Source organism: Grampus griseus, assembly GCF_964374135.1.
Source record: "Grampus griseus genome assembly, chromosome: 18".
NCBI classification, from domain to species: domain Eukaryota; kingdom Metazoa; phylum Chordata; class Mammalia; order Artiodactyla; family Delphinidae; genus Grampus; species Grampus griseus.
In genome coordinates this window covers 21768813-21783603 of record NC_139012.1, presented here as the reverse complement: position 1 = coordinate 21783603, position 14791 = coordinate 21768813, and positions in this window count along the sequence as shown.

Sequence of the window (14791 nt, the reverse complement as noted above, 5' to 3'; positions counted from 1 at the left end):
TTTTATATCCTTTACAGACTGTCTTCACTTTAGAGGTTAGTAATTCATTTCCATTGAAATGTTCATTGGAATAATTCAGTAGTATTTTCAGGATCTGAGACACTGAGAGTAACATAAGAGAACTTGCTGGAAGCTTTTGTTTTATTTTAGACTTTTACTAGAAAAAAATTTTTTTTAAATCTCTTTTTTGTACTAAGTATGGAGAAATCTATAGTAAATAAAATATATGCAAATGAGTATTATGGAAAACAGTATATGTGCGTATTTTAAATGATTATAATAAATGAGTCACATCTTACCTCTAGTAAATTTATAATATTCTGATATTTTCTTATAGAAAGATTGGTCAATAAAAGAGGAAAAAATACAACTTGAAATTGAAAACACACAGATCTGACATATGACATATATTTTTACAGTTCATGCTGTGGCTATCTAAACTGACCTTAAATCTAGAATATTATGATCTGACTTGAAAAGTACTTGAAAGAGAATATGATTCAAATAAGTTACGTTTATTCAGAATTGAAATAATCTAAAAATTCTTGCTATGATGGAGGACAGTGTACAAAGATATTTCTCAACATTTTTTGCCCAAGCCATTCCTTCTATTATTGGGCAACTATTTGTCACTTGTGATTAGGCTATAGGATAAAATAATCATCAGATGAATTTCCTGTTTTCTCTGATTTCATAGTACAATGAAGACATTTTTTTTGAGCCTCCATTAAAGTACAAGAAACATATCCAATTTGTAGATTAGTAAGAAAAGGATCAACTCTTGTACTTAGAAGTGTATAGTACATTGGTTGTGCAGTCCAATAACACATTTATGATTTTGGGTCATTTTGAAAGAACATAAATTATGCTATTCATAAATACCTTAATGCAACATTGTTGTTTGAAACATAAGGTAAAGTTTATAATAGTGCAACCACTTTACATATAGGCCCTTCAAATCTTAATTTCCAAGAAAACCAGATGCAACAAATTGATGCATGTTTGCTCATTCTGAAGACAGAATTATTCCAGTATTCAGGAAAAAGCAACTATCAATCAAACAAACAAATCTTTGTATTAATTCAACAAGACTCAGCTGAGCAGATATCTAAATGCATTAGCATAGCATGTCTGTGAAAGAATAGAAATATTAATAGATTAGCTGTGTTTCTCTCATCCACATTTCTAATTCCTCACCTTTAGGGGATTTACTTATAAATACTATGTTGCCTGACATTGACTCATGACCACCAATTAGTCCCATTACAATATTCTACCTCTCACTGACTTTTCTTATTATACATGTTTTTCTAAATTTCCTTTCCTTCAGTGTAATTTAAATTTTCTGAGTCTATTTTTCATAGAACTTGACTATCTTCTAGGAATCAAGAAATTATATAATGCTAAGGGGAGTATATAATGTTAATGAGTTTATATATTATTCTACCATACATCTCTGTCATTTTCTTATTAAAAATTTATTGCATTATCTGCATGAAATAAAGTGCAGAGTGTTTGGTTTAATGAGTTTTGGCAACTGTATACATCTGCGTGTACACCTATTACTGGGTGTATTAGTCAGAATTTCCAGATAAACAGAACAAATGGGAGATAGATGATAGACAAATAGATAGATAGATAGATAGATAGATAGATAGTTGATAGATAGATAGATGATAGATGTATATAGACAGAGACAGAGATATAGAAATAGATATATAGGAAGAGATTTATCATGAGTGATTTGCATATGTGATTATGGAGGCTAGGAAGTCCCACAGTCTGCCAACTGCAAGCTGGAGACCCAGGAAAGCCAGTGCTGTAGCTCTTATTCCAAATCTAAAGGACTGAGAACCAGAATGGCCAACGGTGTCAGTACCTGTCTGAATCCTAAGGCTCCAGAACCAGGGCGACAGAACCTTGATGTCCAAGGGCAGGAAAAGACGGGTGTCCTAGCTCAAGCAGAGAGCAAATTTTCCCTTCCTCCACCTTTTTGTTCTCTTCAGGCCCTCAATGTATTGGATGAAGCCCACTTGCATTGGTGAAGAAAATTTCCTTTACTCAGCCTACCGATTCAAATGCTGATCTGTTCTGGAAACACTCCCAAAGACACACTCAGAAATAATATTTTACTAGTTATCTGGTTATCCCTTAACCTAGTCAAGTTGACACATAAAATGAACCATCATAGGGGCAATGTTTGTATTTATCCTGCTTGAGTTTCCTGAGCTTCTTAAATTTGTAGTGGGTGTCTTTCATCCATTTTGAAGGCTCTCAGCTGTTATGTCTTTATTTCTTCTGCCGCATTTTCACTCTCTTTTTCTTTTTTGGCAAGCTGGTTGTGCACTAGGCCATATCATGTTCTACCATAGATCTCCAATTCTTTCTTTTTCTTTTTTAGCCTTTTTTTAAAAACTGTTTTTCAGTACAGACTTTTTTTGTTATTATTAATTCAAGTTCATTTTTTCCACTGTTCAGTACATTAATTTTTAGAATTCATCAGTGACTTCTTTATTTATGATGTATTTTAATTTAACATTTTTTTCCATTTTATTCTTTTTATTGGTTTCTTTGTCTCTGATAATTTCCCCGTAACATAATACACATTGCTCACAATTTTAAGTATGTACTTGGGCATTTTTATTATAATTACTTTAGAGCCACTTTCAGAAAACATCAGTAGCAGGGAAATCTAGTTTCTGCTTCTGCTGATAGTTTCTTTTATGACCATGTGTCATATGTTCTTATTTATTCCTGTGTATTGTGATACTAGTGTAATATTGTTAATCTATTAAAATGACATACCCTTTCTTGAGCCAGACTGAGTGGGGAGCTGAATCAATCTGATCAGTAGATGAGTAAGATCTGGATTTTTTGAATGTTTAATTTGATTCAGTTTACTAATAGGTTCAATTTTTTTTTTTTTTTTTGCGGTACACGGGCCTCTCACTGTTGTGGCCTCTCCCGTTGCGGAGCACAGGCTCCGGACTCGCAGGCCCAGTAGCCATGGCTCACGGGCCCAGCCACTCCACGGCATGTGGGATCTTCCCGGACCGGGGCACGAACCTGCGTCCCCTGCATCGGCAGGCGGACTCTCAACCACTGCGCCACCAGGAAAGCCCAGGTTCAAATATTTTTAACCATAAGGTCAGACCTTTTCCTTCTTTGGGAGATATGAGGAAAGATGAGATTCTATAGATCTTTTTGTGCTTTACAACTGAGGCTCGATTTTTGGCACTGTAATTCTCTTTATGCTCTATACCCTACTGTCAGCTTTCTGTTCAATGTGAAATTCTTCTTTCTCTTTAGTCTTGACTATCCTTTCTGTGCCTAGAGAGATCTTTTTGAAGGATTTGTGTAAGAGGGGTTTCTCTCAGAATTTTGTCATCTCCCTCTTACCTCCATCTACAGTAGATTTTCCTATTTTCAATGCTCTATCAATAATGAGAAGAGCCATAGGTCTCTACTCTCTTATTAAATGTGGATCACTTTCCATAAAGTATTTCACTTATTATTATTATTTTTTTTTTTTTGCATATTAGTTCTCTGATGATTTCAGGGAAGCTAGGATATTTAAGCAGGTCTGGCTTGTTGGGCTGTTTATGTGAAAGCTACAATCTGTTGCAACTATCTAGAACACAAAAGAAACAGAGGTCTCTCTCTCTCTCAGACACACATATGCACTTTTGTTGTTTTGCTGATAACAAATAATTAATTTATTAGCAAGACTTTCCATTCATTTATCAACAAGATGCTTTGTAGACCTATGGCTAAGAGACGATGTTAATATGCAGCCACTTACTCCTTTCTAGGACTGGTAAATAACCTAGTCGGAACATCTTCAAAAAAGGAAATTCCATGTTATTTTAGGTAAAGTTATTCAGTGTTGAACCATCACTGCAGTCTGGGCATTTCCTCTTGTGTGATCTTTATTCTGTTATTTAAGGTGTTTTAATTTATACTTAAATTTTTCCATGTTCTTAAATATGATTATTAGGTTTATCTTAAGAATATGCTCTTTAGAATAGCTTTCTCAAGTGATTTGCTAATATCTTTAGGTGTTCTTTGTAAAGAATTATTAATTTTTTGTCCATCTCATTTTAACTATAATAGAGTTTGCCATGATTTTACTGCAACCTATTTCTTGCTTGGTCTCCAACAAGAAAAGGAAACAGGAGAAGAATAAGTGAGCTGTCATGGTTCTCAAAAATCTTATATTAAGCCTCACTATCATTTATTTTTTATCATTTTAATCTTTAAGAAAACAAATATTAACATGTTTTAAATACCCATCAAGTGTCAAATCTAGAATCCATTAGCAAACATAACAGATATGAACATGTGCATGTATGAGAGTGACTGTAAAAATACAGCCCAATTTTCCCCCAACCCTTCAGTTGGTCTCACGAGCTTCCCTTTTCTGAAGTTGCCAGAATGACCCCAAATTTTCTTTTATTTGTTTATAAAAAATGTTAGATCCATTTTAGTCATCATCCTTCATCCTATTATATTCTCATAGTAACTCTTCATTAAGAAAAACATTTGGAACTGGTTGGCTTTAGTTTGGAAAATCCTAGATTTGCTATTGTTTTCCTTGACATGGTTTAAATAGAACTTTGTTTTACACTCTGCAACATGCTGAGGAAGAGTCTATAAAGTACTGAAATATTCATGTTTGTGATCCATTGTAGTCATTCCCTAGTGCCTTCTGGGTTTTGCAAGAATGAAACAAAGAGGAGTTATATAAGTATCAGCAGTATCGCGGCCTTTCAAAATAAACTTTACAAATGAAGTGTTTGCGAACAGTTTGTGTTTGTCAGAGATAAACTACTGAAACTAAGCAAACTTGGTAATTTATTAGAGTTTGCAGAACACATAGACAAAGAGCAGGTTATTATTTTAATAGTTGTACCTAGGTAACTCAGATAAATATTAAGATACAATGCTTGGGAAAATTATTTCTACTTGTAAAATTAGAGAAACATAAATGATTGTACATATTCAAGGACCATATTGTAACACAATAAAAATTAACATGAAAATTATGACATTTGGATTTTATTATCTCCTTTTAATTACTATGCATGATAATAAAGTTATTAGGTCTATAGTCATTAAATATATTTTATGTCAAAGAGATTAATAAAACAGTGTCAAGTTGGGGTGTGATGTCACAAAGACAGCAAAATAAGAGGACCCCAGCCTCCATTCCCCCATGGTTATCAATTACTAGGCAACTATTCATGAACAAAAATTGCTTTGGGAGAGCTCATGAGTCTATGTAATAGACTTCGACAGGATAGTGGAAAAAGAAAACACTAAGAATAATCACACACAAAAAGAAGGAAGAACAGCCTCCTTTTTCCTGCATTACCCCACCCCCAGCAATACCAAAAGGGAACTCACCAGCTAGAATAGTTCCCCTCCCTGGGAAAGGGAGAGTGAGATGAGAGACCAGCTTCTCCAACCTTTCAGAGCACCCTCAAAGGACCTGCTTTGGTCTCAGCCCTCCCAGAGACCAGCAAAGCTGAGACAAGTAGAGGCACCTAGGAACAAGGAAGAAGAGCAGCCGCCTTATAACAGGAGGAACTGTGGTTTCCAGTAAGCTACTCTGCAGAGGACCCCAGCAGCTATTGCCACGGAAGAAATCAAGGACCACCACAGCTGCCTCGGACTCCTTGCAGATTTCATCAGTTTTTACCCCACAGGTATTTGTGTTGGCAGATGCCAGCCATCTGGGTCCCCAGCCCTGCTTTGTTTTCTCCGCCCTCACTAGAGCCTGGGATCCACGTGGCAGCCAACCCTGGCCTCAGTGGCTGCGTGAGTGCAAGATGCTAGCCTGGACCCCTGCAGTTATCCCTCACTACCAGGGAAACGCTTGAGATTAGCCCTTCCAGTTGTGCACTTGCACGCTGCTGACCTGACCTCATTGGCCTCTACTGCCATGTGTGTGACCTTAGTGAGATCCTGCCACCACAAAAGTGCCCACCAATAGCCAATGCCTCCATAGCTGCTTGTGGGCCCAGATTCAGCCCTATCTCTAGTCCCTGGGTTGCACCATTGAGCTCAACTAGCTAGGGACCCTCCTGGCAAGGGCTGAGGCCAACAGCAGGCACACTGGTGGCTGCGGGGTGCCTGCTGTAGGTATATATTACCACAGATGCTGGGTCTCCCCACAGGCCCAGGACAGTGGAGGCTGGTATCTGGAATCAGGCCAGGTGTGAGCAGATGCACAACTGGAGGGGCTAATTGCAGGTGGGCATGGTGGTGCAGGTCAGTGATGGGAGACGGGGCTGGGTCTGGGTCCACAAGCAGCTGAGCATGCCCAGCCTGTTGGTGCACACATCTGTGGCTGCAGGGTCTCCCTGCAAGCTGTACACATGGCCGTGGAGACAAGGCGTGTATATATATTTTACTATCGTATCCTTGTAGCTCAAACTACAACCTGGCACAGAATAGACAGAATAATTGTTAAAAATTAATAATCAAACATTTAGATGTATTATTTTTGTTTTACAGAAAAAAAATTAAAATCCCATCCAAGCTAAAAAAGGATGAGATGTAAAGCACAAATTTAGAATTTACAGTTCTCTTATTCCTGTTTTGAAAATAAAATGTAAGAAAACCATAAATGAAGTCCTTTACTTAACAATGAATCATCTTTTAAATTTGCTGTTAGTATAATTCAGTAAACTGGTAATGTAGCAGAGATAATTTCTTCTAATATGTAAGAAGCTAAATTTTCAAATAACTTAAATGATCAATCCTTCTCTAAACAATTTAATAACACAAGAATATGACATAAAACATCCAACCTCCTTTAAGAGTAGATCTGATTGCATTTTCAGAAATTACAAAAATTTGCTTCAATGCCTGAGTACATTTAACATATGTGCTTTGTTTGGAAGCTAAGTTAATTTAATAATAACATTTAAGAGTGTAGTATTAGAGAAACATACAATCTTGTTTTCTCTGATCTATCCACAAAATAACTGCCTTAGATACTAACCTAAATGATTCCTCAATAAACTTTATGTATTTAAGTACATCCCTGCAAAACGCTCAGATTTCTCCACTTAAATATTTCCAGAGCACCAGGCCAGCAAAGACTGTCAGCATCTGGAGACAGCATTTTCAGACAGATTGGTACAAGATGAAATTAGTAGGAGATGAAAAAAGGAGAAGGATTTAAACTTGGGACTCAGGATGGTTAAATGACTTACCAATGACACCAGGAAATGAAAATCATCAGATTTGAGGCTTATGTTCTTTGTACTACATGATGAAGGAAGACTTGTACATAAATTCCTTTTTTTTCCCCCAAAGAATGAAATCTCCTTACTAAACTCTAAAAAATATCTCAGCCACGCCATCTCTGGGATAAATAGTAGAACAAAATCATTATGCACATGTGTGTGTGTGTGTGTAGTATGTGTTTAAATATGTGTGCCTGTGTGTTGTGGTAAGTGTTTAGATGTGTTGATTCCAAAATAAATCATTTCTACTTGTATGTAGTGGCACTAGTAGTACCTGTGGTACCTTGTAGGATTGTTGTCCTGGACTCTTTACTCCCTCCGGCAAGGTAACTTTGCTGTGCCCTCCCTCTCTGGGCAGAGTATATTCACTCTGCCACATTGATGATGGTACTTACCAAGTGACTTGTATCCATCACCTATATGTGATACAGTGAGAGACACCTTGAGTAGAAGAGAAATACACATTCATTATTTCCTTTCTTTTCCTTCCCACCATCTCTTCCCTCTGTTCTTCACTTTTCATTTAATACCAAACATTACTTAACTTTTTCCCCATAACTGCACTCTTCTAGCATCTGGGAAGGACAAATGATTTATTCTAACCCTTTAGGGACTTACCATAGATGAGGAGATGGGGTTACTGGTTGTGAAGAGAGAGAAGGAAAAGTTCCTAACTAATGCATTACATTACAGTGTAGGACACAGAGATTTAGTCAAAGTTCAAGAGGACCATTCAAAAAGAAACCATTACTTTCACTTTGTGAAGTAAAGAAGATCTTGAAGGTGATGAAAGTTTGCACATTCATTACAATTTCTGTAACAGTAGTATCAAAAATGCGTATATAACATATTTTATTTATTCTTCAAATATTTATTCATTTTAAATACACATTCCCTACCAGATATTGCTAGTGAACCTACAACAATAAAACAGGAAATTGAAAATCAGATCACTTAAATTTTCATTTGGTCCATTGTACTAGTCTCATTTGTCCTCTCCTCATATAAGACTGTCTATGAATATTTTCATGGTTGTTAATTCTATTATCCTTGAAGGTAACTTTAGAGTATGAAGGGTAAATTAATTGCTTTTAATGTTTATAAGGATGACAGTAGGGTATTCAGCTTGTGTCACTAACAGTTTTCTTGATTCAGCAACTACTTTAAAATAGTTTTCTAATATACTAGAGTGTTATAATTAACTGACAATTTATGCTTTCTAATCTGTAAAGACTAAGCAGAGATTAATAGTTGATATTTATCTACAAAATTACTAAATGAAAATAATGAGACATGCAGATAGATAATTTTTCTAAAGGAATTAAATATTTTATCAGCTTGTTTAAATATTTTATCAGCTTAAGTTTTATCAGAAGTTGACTGATTCTGTTGAGAAGCTCACCTGGTCATTTTAGAAACATGCTAATTCTACTCTTCTCCCTCTGAAGGGCAGAAGGTACTACCTAATGAATTTTCAGGAGTCAGGTCTCGGCTTCAGACCTTGCATTGTAAATCTTAAGACACGGACTGGAGCATCAAGCACAGTCACTCAAGTTTGGTGCAAGAGTGTTATTTGTACTTTTTAGCATTTCTTTGTTATGGTTCTTGAGGTAATTGTGAATATTTTACATTAAATTTTTAGGAAGAAAGATTGTCATCATGTTTCCTTAGTTTTATATTTAATCTCTGACAATTCTGTATAATTTTATTACTAAACATTGACAAGTAAATTTTCAGTAGGCTAAGGCATTTTACTCTGGACATTTTTAAAATTTAATTTTCTCTTGCTGATCAATTGTCTTTTCTCTAGCAGAATGCCCTTGAAATTATAAATCTGAACTTAATAAAATGAATTGCCTTTTGAATAGAATTAGTTTTTTAAGTGAGCAAAAGATACATTTATATGTTCTTCCCTTCACCTTTACTCTGTTCAATCTACTTCAGAGTCTGTTTGCTATATTGCTAAAGTTTATTCCAAATGCATCTACCATCTCATATTAGCATCTACCAATATAACCCAAACTTCCTAAACTTTGATGGATGCTTCCATTTGTTCTTCCTGTTTCCATTTCTGAGTTCCTAAAATATCAGTACTATTCTCCAAGCAGCCAAGGTTATCTTTCAAAAAAAAAAAAATACTCTCATTATCATAACCCTTCCTTGCACAAAATCCCCCAATACTTTTCCTTTGCAATGAGAATAAAAAGCAAACATTTTTTCATGGCCTACAAGACTATCTGGTTCTTGCCTATTTCTCTGCTACCTTATACTACATTCCTTCTTCATCTCTACACCATATACATAGTAACTTCTCCTTCCTCTTTTAATGTTTCAAGTTTATTTCTTTAAAGAGACATCCTCTGACATCCCTGACTACAGTAACTGCCTCATAATTCTGCTTAGCTCACTGTCTTCATGAAATGTATCAACATTTATTTTATCTGGTTAATTTATTTACTAGTTTTAAAATTATATCTCCTCAATAGAAAGGGACCTTTTCTGTATTGTGACGTGCTAAAATCCCAGTAAGTAAGACAATTCATGATATATGTTAGTCATTTAAATCACTTTTAAAGTCAATTTGTGGGATGAAAAGTGTATTAAATAATACAGTGCTACTTGCAATATATGTTGTTTTGTATGGCATCTGTAGAAATTGAAGCTTATTTTCTTAATATTATAAGACTCCCCCACCCCACCCCTCAAATAGCCTATGCCCTGACATAATCATCTCCCCTTGAGTGTGGGCAGGAACTGAGTTTATGACAGGACATGACATCCAGAGTTAGGTTATGCCCTATGACAATGGTGAAGGGATTTTCCAGATGTAATTAAGAAACCTAATCAGAAAAAAAAAAAAAAGAAACCTAATCGGTTGAATTTTAGTTAATAAAAAGAGCAGACTTTCCTGTTGAACCTGACCTAATAAGATGTATCCTTAAGGGAGGCTGGAAGCAGTAACAGAAGCCCTTTTGGCCTTGTTGGTGATAAATGATTCAAGGACACAGATTCACTCCATCTTGTTATTTCAACATAAACAAGGACATTGTCCTTTTACACATGTTCAGATTGTACTCATGATAACAGGAAGGCACCGGTTGAAGTTAGAGACTCTCTTTTTATTTGAAGATGACACAGAGGAGCAAAGAATAGAAAGTATTATCTAATCTAGTATCTTTGTAGATCCAATTAATAAGCTTTACATAGAATAATAAAGTTGATTTCATATGAAGTTTTATTCCCTCAGCCATGTATCACTATAAATAGCTGTGAATACAGAATATTCATTTTGTAAAGAGTAAAGTCACATTATTTTATGAGACGAACATTTGAGATGAATAATGCATTTTGGTAGAACAATTTTATTACATTAAAATGTTCTGTTTAGGTATTTGAATTAAAGTATCTAATTATAAAGTACTGTGTATTCCACTTTGTACTAAATTTAATATCATTTTTTTCTAGACAGTGAGAAACCAAGGCTGTTAAATGTCAGTTATATTCCTTAGAATTTTTGCTTCACTTTTAATTTGTCATTTTTCAGATTTTATACAGAGCAGAAATCTTGTATAACCTTAGAAACTTTGAACAGTTACCTAATTAAGGTTCTTCAAACATGCTTTATAATTTTACAACCAAGCTTTCACTTCAGGAATGTTTAAGTGTTCATTCTTCTTACAAGTTATAGCCCAGAGAGTAAGACCATTATGCTTACACACAAAATATGTGATTTCCGATATAAGAGAAACTTGTTCAGTTTTTCTCTTTGTTGAAGTAATCTTCCTGATCCATGAAAGTAAGGATAAAATAGTATAAAATTTGTGTTTTGGTCTTTTAAATTCTAATTTTTTTCCCTTAATATGTGGTTTTTGTTTTGTTTTGTTTTGGTAGACTGAGTCTGTACGAACTGCCATTTCAATCAAGTAAATTAACATTGGATTGTAATAACACAATGTATTTTTTCAGTTGAAAATGTATTAGAAAATAATCTAGACCAAAAAGCTGGAAATGGGAGTCAAAGTAAGTTCTCCTTTAAGTACTACCTAAAAAAAATTAACCTTTCCCTGGATTTTCCAAAGTTTTGTTTTACAGTAACTCAGGAAAATCATGAGTATTTGAGACAATCCATTCTATTTATCTTGTATTTACACTTTAAGAATGTAATTTCTAATTAAACAAACATTAAGAATAGTGTTCCAAAATGTTCCATGAATTTAACAGTGTTTAACTTGCCTCTGATCCCACCATTATTCACTTAAGAATGGTCGTTTGATGGACTTGTCAGGTCACTGAAAGTGCATCTCTTACTAACCCACTGAACTGAGATTTAAACATAAAATATAAAGTATATATCTATATATTATATAAGTGTATGTAATATATATATATATATATATATATGATTGCCTCTTACTCAAGAGAATACTAGAGCTTATATTACAAACCTTATTTTTGTAATAGTTTTGGTCTTTTTGAGATTATTATAAGGGGAGATTATTTTCAGAACATCTCACAATATAAATAAGCTTTTTAACTCTTCTATTGGATTATAGTTATCACAAAAGAGTTATAAGGTTCAGCATTATTTTTCTCATCATTAAGTTACCTTGTAGAACATTAAACTCAAAAGAGTATTAGAGTTTCCCACAGTTTTAGACTAAGTAGGAGGTAGAATTTTAATTGAATCTCAGATTTTCTGTTACCAATTTCTGTTTGAATAATTAGACTGATATAACTGCTGCTCTACAAACAGGAAGACAGAAACCTCTTGTAGGAAACAGAGGAACATAGGCAATATATCTTGCAAAACGTTTGTGGGTAAGGTTTGCAAAAAAAGGTTTGGGGTGAGAAGAATAACTAAAATATTCTGTTTACGATACAAGGACAGAGGATGCAGATTATTCATAAGGAATGCTAGCTTCAGAAACTTTTCATTTCGAATCTATTAAAAATCAGTTGTTCAGGAAGAGAATTTTTTAAAATATGTGGTTTGTGCTTGGGATAATCAATTTCTCATACTCTGTAACAATAGCTGCATTGCATTCATTTAGAATAAAGTTTATTCCTTAAACTTGTCTCTTCATCTTCTGGCTATAATTCTTTCCAGAGGGCACTCCTGCAGACTGTTCAAATAGTACACAATCTTCTCCACCACACCTTCTATCTATGAATCTGAAACTGGGAGGCAATCCTCTGTGTTCCTCATTGCTGTTTCTTAAATGAAGTTCCATTCCTCTTTTCTAGAAATCTCCATCTTTTAATCACACATCTTCAGACACCCCCAAACCATAGTGTACCTCATCTTAAAAACTTTATTTCCTACTCATTTCCATTGTCTCCAACACAACTCATTTTAGAATTGCTGGTGATTTTAGCATCTACTAATTGACCCTCACAACAGCTGGCCCTCTCAGTTTCTTGACCTCTCATTACTGATGTAGTTGTTGCTTTGCAGCCTCCTCCTAGCTTCTGGGTATAACCTGAAACTGAGTTCCCCAGTACGGGGAGGGCAGGAAAAGACTGAAGAAAAAGGCAAACCACTCCAGATTAGTAGGTGGCAGGTTTAATAAGCAAGGGAATTTACTTAAGAGGCTTGTCCTCAGTGACTGCAAGAGAAGCAGATTCCATACCCTGCCCCCAGAATCTTAAAAAAGTTTATATAGAGGCCTTAAATGAGTTCAGTCATGTACCTAGTCCAGGTAGCTTCAATACAACATTTCTATTCAAGGCTGTCTCCCTGGGGCAGTTTCTGGGAGCAGGAAAGACAAGTGGACTGCACATTCCAAGGATGGGCTTGGTGAGGGTGGGGAAATTCCATTTACCTGGTTCTGACTTGTGGTCAAGCCTTTTTGAAGGCCTCCTCCAACTGTGGTCTACCACCTACCTCAACCTTGCACTCCTGAAACCGAATCCTTACAAATAATGATATCACCTCAACAGTTTCAACTTTATGTATCTTACTCTCCACCTATAATCCCCTACATTTAGGGTTCATTCCCCCTATGACCCTGAAAATTCTCATACCCCGCCTGAACTAGTATGCTATAGATCCTACCACTTTTACCTCACCACTTGGATATATCCACTTTCCTAATTTCCCAGTTAAATTTTTGCACTGACTTATCATTTGCCTACATCTCCAACCGACTTAAATCACTCTATCCCTTATTATAATTATTTTGCATTATCATGTCTAGCTAATTAGCTCTTCATCATAGTGCCTCTCAATAGCGTCTTTTCCTGGGTAGTTGAGTAAAGCCGGAGGAAAAACAAGCTGACTTATCTCATTCTATATTTGTATCACTAACTTTAGCAGTAGAGTTCTTATGGTGACTAGCAATCATATTTTTCTCTCCTTATCTACTCACTATTAACTCTCTCTATGATTTTTTTCAAGGCTTCTTCTCTCTCTCTTCCAGTAACTTTCCTCTATTCTCACTCTTGGATGATGGTATTGACATTCTAAATTGGGCTTAAAATATCATAAAATTTACCATCTTCACCATTTTTCAGTGTACAGTTCAGAAGTGTTAAATATATTTACATTGTTGTAAAACAGATCTCCAGAACCTTTGACTTTGACATTATTCAGAAAGAGAAATAATTAGAAGTGAACACCCACCAGTGCCTCGGTGCAGACCAGCACATTTTTCAACATGCCTGCATTGACCACATGCTTAATTTGGTCACTCTGCATGAGACACCCAAACTCATGAAAAAGCTAACACTTTCACAAGTGTAGTATGCCTATCCCCACTATCTTATTCAAGAGCATTAGAGCAGCGCTTTTCTTCTCTTGCTTCCTCTCTACTTGACCATGCCCATCAATAGACATGCTTTCTGCCATCTTAAATACAACTTTCTTAACCATACTTCCCCTCTCCAGCTACTATTTTATTTTTCTTCTCCTATTAAAAGCAAACAAACAGACAAACAAAACCTCCTAGAAGGAATGTATATTATATGCCTCCAATTTGTTTCTTCTCATTCTCTCTTAATGTAATATCAGTAGTTTTTCTTCTACCACTATTCAGAAACCGTTTTTGCAATACCACCTATGTTGCTAAATGTGAAGTTAAATTTTCAGTCTCTACCTCAATTAACTAGGTACTTCAAATTTCCCAGACCACTTAACACTGGATGCCTTGGGGCTCATTCCTGTTATATCACCTCTGAACTTCAGATACGTATCTGTCTACTTAGTTGACATTTATTTTAGGATATCCAATAAATATACCATGCATCAGTAGCTCATTCCTTTTTATTGCTAAATAATATTCCATTGTATGATATAGCACAGTTGTCTATCCATTTACCAATTAATTGGAAATTTAGGTTGTTTCTAAATTTTTGGCTGCTTTGAATAATGCTCCTATGAACATCCATGTACAAGACTTTGTGTGAACCTATGTTTTCATTCCTCTTAGGTTTATATCTATAATTGGAATTTCTGGGCTATTTGGTAGTTTTATGTTTGATTCTTTAAGAAACAACCTTTTGCAAAGTGGCTGTACCATTTTACTTTCCTACCAGCA